Raw genomic sequence first — 8,036 nt, forward strand, 5'->3', positions numbered from 1 at the left:
TGCTAACCAAAAGATCAGCAGTTCAAATCTACCAGGCACTCCTTGAAAACCCTATGGAGCAGTTCTACTCTGTCCTATAGGGCAGCTATGAGTCAGAATCGACTCCATGGCAGTGGGTACCATGTGACTGGCACTCTGTTAAGCCCTCTGAGATAGACAAAAAAGCGTCGCAGTCACTCTCCTTGAGGAGCTTGGCAGTCCAACTGAGGTATAAAAAGAGAATTTCAAATCATGTTGTTGAATGGGATGGATCATAAGCACTAGAATGGTTCAGAGAAAGGAGAAAGCCCTATGGGCTGGGGTGATCCAAGAAAGCTCTATGGAGGACTGAGAATCCGAGTCAGTGTTCAAAGAAAGGAAAGATACATAGCATTTTAGAGGAGGATAGAACATACAGAGGCCAAACTGGAACCAAAGAGGGGTTTAATTTAGATAGTAGAGTTTTTTTTTTTTCTAAATTTTAATTAGCTGTAGATACTTAAAACTCAAAACATCTCATATGAAAAATCTGCATTTTTGACTTATTTTAATAAGGGAAAAACCCAGCCATGCTGGGTGCGCAGTCTTTTATGACAACAGCTGACTAGAGTTGAAAATCATCTATGCCTTCTAGGTGCGGCTGTTTTCTCCAACGTGCTGTGGCCTCCACTCATTTATTTACCTGGTCCCTGTGAACTTGGGTCCCTGGTATACAGCATGAGGAAAGTCACATGAGTAGAAATGAAGAAGGTCAGGACTGAAGATATGTAAGTGGACCAGTGTGGTCACTGTAGACTGCTCACCCTTGGAAGTAGTATGAGATGAGGTTGAAAAAGTGAGTTGGCATCAGATCATGAAATACCTTCCATGTCAGATTCAGAACTGCCCCTAAGTATTTGCAGTGGGGCCCTGCCCTGGGTCCTATGCTTTAGAAAGCCCTCTGCTGGTCCTCCTCTAGCCACACCTCTCTACACAGGGTAGACAGTTACCAGGGTGAGGGACCATGTCAATCTCCTTACCCTGGTGGCTGCCCACCCTGCATAAAGGGGAGCACTCCCCTACCCTTTTAGGTAACACTCCTGATACTCAGGACCCTGGAATTTGCTGCCCTTATGGCCCTGAGCCCACTTCTAGGGCCTAGATATGCCTCTTAGCCTGGTCCATTCCCTTGAGTGTGGGCCACATCACCAGTGAGCAAGCATACCTGTAGATCCAAGGGTGGTCACGAGGTGAGTGTTTGCAGGTGAGAGCTGGAGAGTTATGGACAGAGTTTGAAATGCAGTCTGGAATATTCACATGCATGACTACTTGAACAGTTATGGTGCTGGATGGAGTTAAGGGCTGGAAGGTAAAAGGCTGAGCCAGAGTCCTCCATTTGTACTCTTGCCCCAGTCCTATGACAGGGGTTGGCCTGATTTGACTAAAGGGATTTCAAGACATTATTCCATAGTTACGGAAGGGTTTTTGGGCATGGAAGTGCCATGGTGAGAATGGGGTTTGGAAGATTACTTTCACAGGCCTGTGGAGGATGGATTGATAGGAGTGGGAAGGGAGGCAGCAACTCTGGAAATAACAGAAGCTGAAGTGTAAAAGACAGCTGGGATGATTTTGGTGAGCGGCGTCTGGGGTCTTCAGCACTAGCAAGCAGCCATCTAAGATGCATCAATTAGTCTCAACCCACCTGAAGCAAAGGAGAACGAAAAACACCAAAGGCATAAGGTAAAGACGACCCCAAGAGACAGAAAGGGCCACGTAAACCAGAGGCTACATCAGACTGAGACCAGGAGAACTAGATGGTGCCCATCTACCACCGATGACTGCCCTGACAGGGAACACGACAGAGATCCCTGAGGGAGCAGAAGAACAGTGGGATGCAGATCTCAAATTCTCGTAAAATGACCAGACTTAATGGTCTGAATAAGACTGGGGGGACCCTGGAGGTCACGGTCCTTGGTCCCTCTGTCAGCCTAAGACTGGAACAATTCCCGAAGCCAACTCTTCAGACAGGGATTGGACTGAACTGTAAGAGAGAAAATGATACAGGTGAGGAGTGAACTTCTTGGCTCAAGAAGACACATGAGACTATGTGGGCAGCTTCTGTCTGAAGGTGAGATGAGAAGGCAGAGGGGAACAGGAGCTGGTTGAATGGATGGACGGGGGAATACAGGGTGGAGAAGAGAAGTGTGCTGTCTTATCGGGGGAGAGCAGCTAGGAGAACATAGCAAGGTGTGTATAGGTTTTTGTATGACTTACTTGATTTGTAAACTTTCACTTAAAGCACAGTAAATAAAAGTAAATTTTAAAAAGTCAGCTGGGATGAGGATGGGGATGGAAATAGTAATATGGAAGAATTCAAGCACCATTAAACTGCATGGTGACATAACCTCTACTTTTGAAAGGTCACAGTATTGGCCTAACATTTCTTCATCTTCCTCTACCTAATTGTGTTATTGGCGAACCTCAGAAGTTTAGAGTCGTAAAATGATGGCGGCAACTATATTTAAGAATCAATTTAAAAATGCAGGATTTTTTACTTACATACGGCTTTTGAGGAGAGAAGTTGGGACAGGCGTGAGAGTGGCGCATCAGGAAAGCGGCCGCTGTGAGTTGGCCACAGTGGAGTTGCTTTCATTGCTGGATGTCCCAGAGGCTGGTAGGAAAAGCCTAACCGAGGAATTATGGTGATGGAGGAAAGGAAATTCTCAGCAATGGTGATGGAAGGCAGATGGAGGTACTGTGAAATCAAAGAAGGAGGCAGGATAGTTATCCATAGCTGTTCTCCTGTTATAACTCTGAGGATGAATAGATTATAGCTCAAAGGACGAAGAGAAAGTAATTGATTTGAAATAGAAAAGCATTAAAGCTTGGAAATACGGCAACATGAGAAATGACCCTGAATTAAACGTGTTTGAAATGGTTTCTAGGGCTTTCTTTTTTTTTTTTTTTTCTAGGGCTTTCTTTGGTCCATATAAGTCACCTTAACGAAACATTTTGATGAAACATTTTGAAAAAACGGTCACTGAACTTCTTGGAAGAAAATATTCCTACTGATTCAAGGCAATCTGTATGGCTAAAAATTATGAAAATTGTTGCAGGAATTCAAATAGCTGCTCTTACCTCAGTGTGTGTACTGGTTTTTGTTACACGCAGGGTGTTCATATTGGCAACAGCAGAGATCCCTGCTTGTCCCTACGTGAAAACCCTGACTTGGGTGATGTGACCATTTGGCCAAAGCAATTCTCGGAAGAAGAGGACAGCTGCAAGTGCTATGAGCCAGCACTGCAGCAGCTGGGGGACCCGAGCACCGGCTCATCAAGCAGATCGGGGCAGGGCGTCAAGAACGCGCTCTATGCCATGTAATCATCTAATCAATTCACCATCATTAATCAATCAATTAACCACTAATCAGTAGACACAGGCTACACAACAACAAAATAATCTGGTTTTCTCAGAATCAAAATTGAAAGACACTGAAGCAGTTTAGTGCAGTAAAGACTTGGTCGAGGTAGCATACCTGGACGAAGTTTCTTTTCCATCAAAGGCTTTGGGCAAGTCACTCAGCCTCTCTAAGCTTATTTCTTCATTCACAAGGTGGGAAAAATAAAAAGTACCTTACTCTTCAAACACTGTGAGAGGCACAGTAGGAAAATAAATGTGATATACATAAAAATATATTTATATATGATATTCAAAAATATTATATGTGCATTTGTTTATTAATAGGAAAAGGCCTGGGATGCTATCCACCAGGGTTAACTGTCAGTTATTCCTGAGTGAGGAAGATTATGGGAAGTTACAGAAAGAGGAAGCTGAGAGCAGTGTTTAGGGCATAGACTTCAGAGCCAGGCTGTTTTGGGACCCTGGGCAAGTTTAACCTCTCTGTGCTACCGTTTTCTTATCTGTAAAACGGGGATTTAATGTTACCTAATTTTTTTTATCTCACAATGTTGCCTTGAGAATTTGTTTATCTCACAATGTTGCCTTGAGAATTAAATGAGCATATATACGAAGTCACTTATCTCAGTGCCTGGCATGTAGGAAGGACAATATAAGTGTTAGCTATTTATATTATTTCTTTTTACTTAGTCCTGCTTTCTAATTTTTCTACATTGACTGCGCACGTTTTCATAAGGAAATGTTCTTGGTAACATGAAAAGTGTGGTAACTGGCAGGCATGTTAATTGATTCCTATTCTAAACGGAAATAAAAGAACTTAAACCGTTAAACAATACATCAAACGGAGACCGCGGCCGAGAGCTTTCTGCGTCTCCCCCTGGACAAGGACTGAAGTTCAGGGACCGCCCTGAGTGGTGTTGTCGGGCCTTGATCTGCACAGCCGCCGGGCAGCGCTCGGCTTCCTTCGCTAAACGGAGCACGAGGGTTTCAGCTTTGGGAGGTGCCGGTCACCTTGCTTAGGTGTTTACACTGGGCTGTGCCTTTTTTCTGTTTTAAGAGTATGAAAAGGCAGCAGCTGCTGCCCCACTCACCATAAACAAATTAACGCAAAAGGGTTGAGTCGTCCGCAGCCCCTGTCAGACTCTAAGCCCGTGGACAGTGACGCAGTCCCCAGACCAGACCCGGCACAGCGCGCCGCCACCGCCCCGGGCCAGCTCGGCAGGCGCTCCGGCGCCAGGCCTCGGCCGAAGGCGCGGGTCCCCGCGGGCCCGGGGCTGTTTCTCCGGCGCGCTCGGCCGGCCCAGCGGGGCCCGGGTTGGAGAAATTTCCATTTTGAATTGTCTGATTCCCTGGGCAGTTTCCTCTCATTGCTCAAGAGGGGCGAGGAAATGGCGATGTGCAGCACACACACTCACACGCACACGCACACACGCACGCACACACACACATACACACACTCATACACACACGCGCGCACACGCGCGCACACATACACACTCATACACGCACACTCATACACACACGCACACACACGCATACACACACGCACACGCACACACACGCATACACTCTGCCTTAGGTCAAAATACGAAGGAGCCAGTAGGATGCCTTTTAAAACGGGCTGGTCAATCACGCTTTCAATCCAGCCACTACACTTCGCAGGTAATTGCAAGCCAGGGGCAAGCCACAAATACCATTAAATACAGACATTATCGTTCCCGACGCCCACAAGCGCCAACATAATAATGAGCTACCAATATGTTCGGACCCCCTGATCACATGGACTATCTACTTTGCAAGAACTCTTGAAGTCCGAACTAATGGAAGAATTCTCCAGGCTATAAGATTTCTCGGGAGACATGATGAATTCAGAGGGATAAAGTTAACTGAGGTACAACAAAAATGGTGATGGATTGGTCCTAAATTTAGACCGCAGGAAGTTTTTTTCTTTTTTGATTCAGCTCCTTCCCTCCAAGATTGCCTTCTGCCTCTTCCCAGTGAGACTATTACCTGGCTCTCTAGACCAAATTGGCAAACAGAAATAAATAAACCATGGGTACCCACCCAAGCATTTTGAGGGAATTTATAGCTGGTTTTTTTATTATTATTATTGTGTACATATTGATCAAAACAGGCACCCTGCCACAGGTCTCTGGCAGGCAGACCTTGGAAAACTGAGAAAAATTGTAATACCATAAACGGCAGAATCACTAAACATTTCAGCACATAGCACAAATAAAGCAAGATGATTTCTAGAAGAGACAACCATTCCCGACTGAGCTGATAAACCACACTGCTTTGAGTGTGAGCTGTGACAATAGGGGATGCCAAAGAACTCACTTTATTTCCATTTTTTAAAAAATCTTCAGCAAGATTTTATTTCAAAGGTAATTCAAAACATTGCCAGCCTAAGTTGGGATGGGGATCCATTGGGGGGAATGTTTTGTTTAGAAATTCCTATTTTGAGATAGGAATCAAAGTTTAGGGGCAAACAAATGCATAAGTGGCAGAGTCTCCAGGAAAAGCACTATTTAACATATTTTATAGACAATCAAAAGAGGGAATACAAAACGGAATACCTGCAGAGTTGCAAAGACATTACATGTGTCTAACCAGTTGTCATCAGGTTGATTCTGATTCATGGCAACCCATGTGTCTTAGTCATCTAGTGCTGCTGTAACAGAAATACCACAAGTGGATGGCTTTAACAAACAGTCCAGTAGGCTACAAGTCCAAATTCAGGGTGTCAGCTCCAGGAGAAGGCTTTCTCTCTCTGTTGGCTCTGGAGGAAGGTCCGTGTCATCAGTCTTCCCCTGGTCTAGGAGCATCTCAGCGCAGGAACCTCAGGTCCAAAGGACACGTTTTGCCCCTGGTGGTGCTTTCTTGGTTGTATGAGGTTCCCCCTCTCTGCTTGCTTCCCTTTCCTTTTTATCTCTTAAGAGATAAAAGGTGGCGCAGGCCACACCCCAGGGAAACTCCGGTTTCACTGGATCAGGAATGTGACCCAGGTAAGGGTGTTACAATCCCACCCTCATCCTCTTTAACATAAAATTATAATCACAAAATGGAGGACAGCCACACAATACTGGAAATCATGGCCCAGCCAAATTGATATACACATTTTTGGGGGGACATAATTCAATCCACGACATTGTGTGTGTCAGAGTAGAACTGTGCTCCACAAGGTTTTCAATGACTGAGTTTTCTGAACTAGATCACCAGACTTTTCTTCCAAGGCACCTCTGGGTGGACTTGAACCTCCAAACCTTTAGTTAGCAGCCTAGCACATTAACTGTTTGCACTACCCAGGGCCTCTCTGAAGGAAACAATTGGCTCTATATGGGATATAACGTGGCACATGGCATTTGAGCTTCAAGATGTGTAACTCAAAGAAAATACCTTTAAGAAAAAAGGAGAAAAATTACTTATAAAATTATAAAATCTGGTATGATTTGTCCAAAAAATTAATAGCCAGGGTCTTTTATGTGCAAAGTATATATATATATACAAATTCCAGAGAGGAATAAAGTTGTATTATAAAGTATTCTGAAGACGTGGAGCCAATGTTTGTTGAAGTCAGATAAAGAAAATAAACTCTTGTTATCATTAGAAAGAGAATTAGAAACAAAACGGCAAATATTCTTCCACCTTTGTACAAAATCATGTTGTGTGCACATCTGGAAAGCTGTTTCCGTTTTGGACATCAAGAAATGCAGTGAAGCAACTGAGTAGGGAGGATGTACAGGGACAGAAGGCCTGGGTCACACAAAAGGTGAGACATAAGCCTTGAATTTTAGGCTGAGAACATTTGATGAAATTCCAGGGGGTATCAATAGAGTCCATACGGACTTATCTCTACCCTTCCTTCTCATGCAAAGTACTTACCAATGTATGCATTTTACATTTCCAATTTTGATTTTCTCACCTCCATCTCACTCTACAATCATTTAATCCTGTACGTGCAACCCAACAAAGAACCAAAAACAAACACGTGCAACTCAGTGCTCCTCTAAAACAACTCTTTAAGGGCATCAACAATTTCCAAACTCCAAGTCCAATAGAGAATTTTCTCTTCTCACCTGACATTCTCTATTGGCCATTCCTTCTTGAAATTCTCCCCCTCTCAGCTCCTATGACACCATCCTCCCTAGTTTTCTTTCTGTCTCTCTGATTATTTCTTGTCAAACTTTGTCTAAGTTATCTAGTGCTGCTATTACAGAAATACCACAAGTGTACAGCTTTAACAAACAAATTTATTCTCTCACAGTTTAGAAGGCTAGAAGTCCTAATTCAGGATGCCAGCTCTATGGGAAGGCTTTCTCTCTCTGTCGGTTCTGGGGGAAGGTCCTTGCCTCCTTTCAACATCTGTGGGCGCGGCTTTTTCCTTGGAAATCTCCACATTATCTTAGCATCAGTTTTCCCCTGGGTCTAGGAGGTTCTCAGAGCAGGGACACTGGGTGCCAAGGATGTACTCCACACCCGGCTTTTCTTTCTTGGTGGTAATAGGTCCCTCTGTCTCTGCTCACTTCTCTCTCCTTTTATCTCCTGTAAGATAAAAGGTAATGCGGACCACACTCCCAGGGAAAATCCCCTTACATCGGATTAGGGCTGTGACCTGAGTAAGGATGTTGCATTCCACCCTAATCCTCATTTACATAACC

Source organism: Loxodonta africana, chromosome 20 (genome assembly GCF_030014295.1).
Source record: "Loxodonta africana isolate mLoxAfr1 chromosome 20, mLoxAfr1.hap2, whole genome shotgun sequence".
NCBI lineage: Eukaryota > Metazoa > Chordata > Mammalia > Proboscidea > Elephantidae > Loxodonta > Loxodonta africana.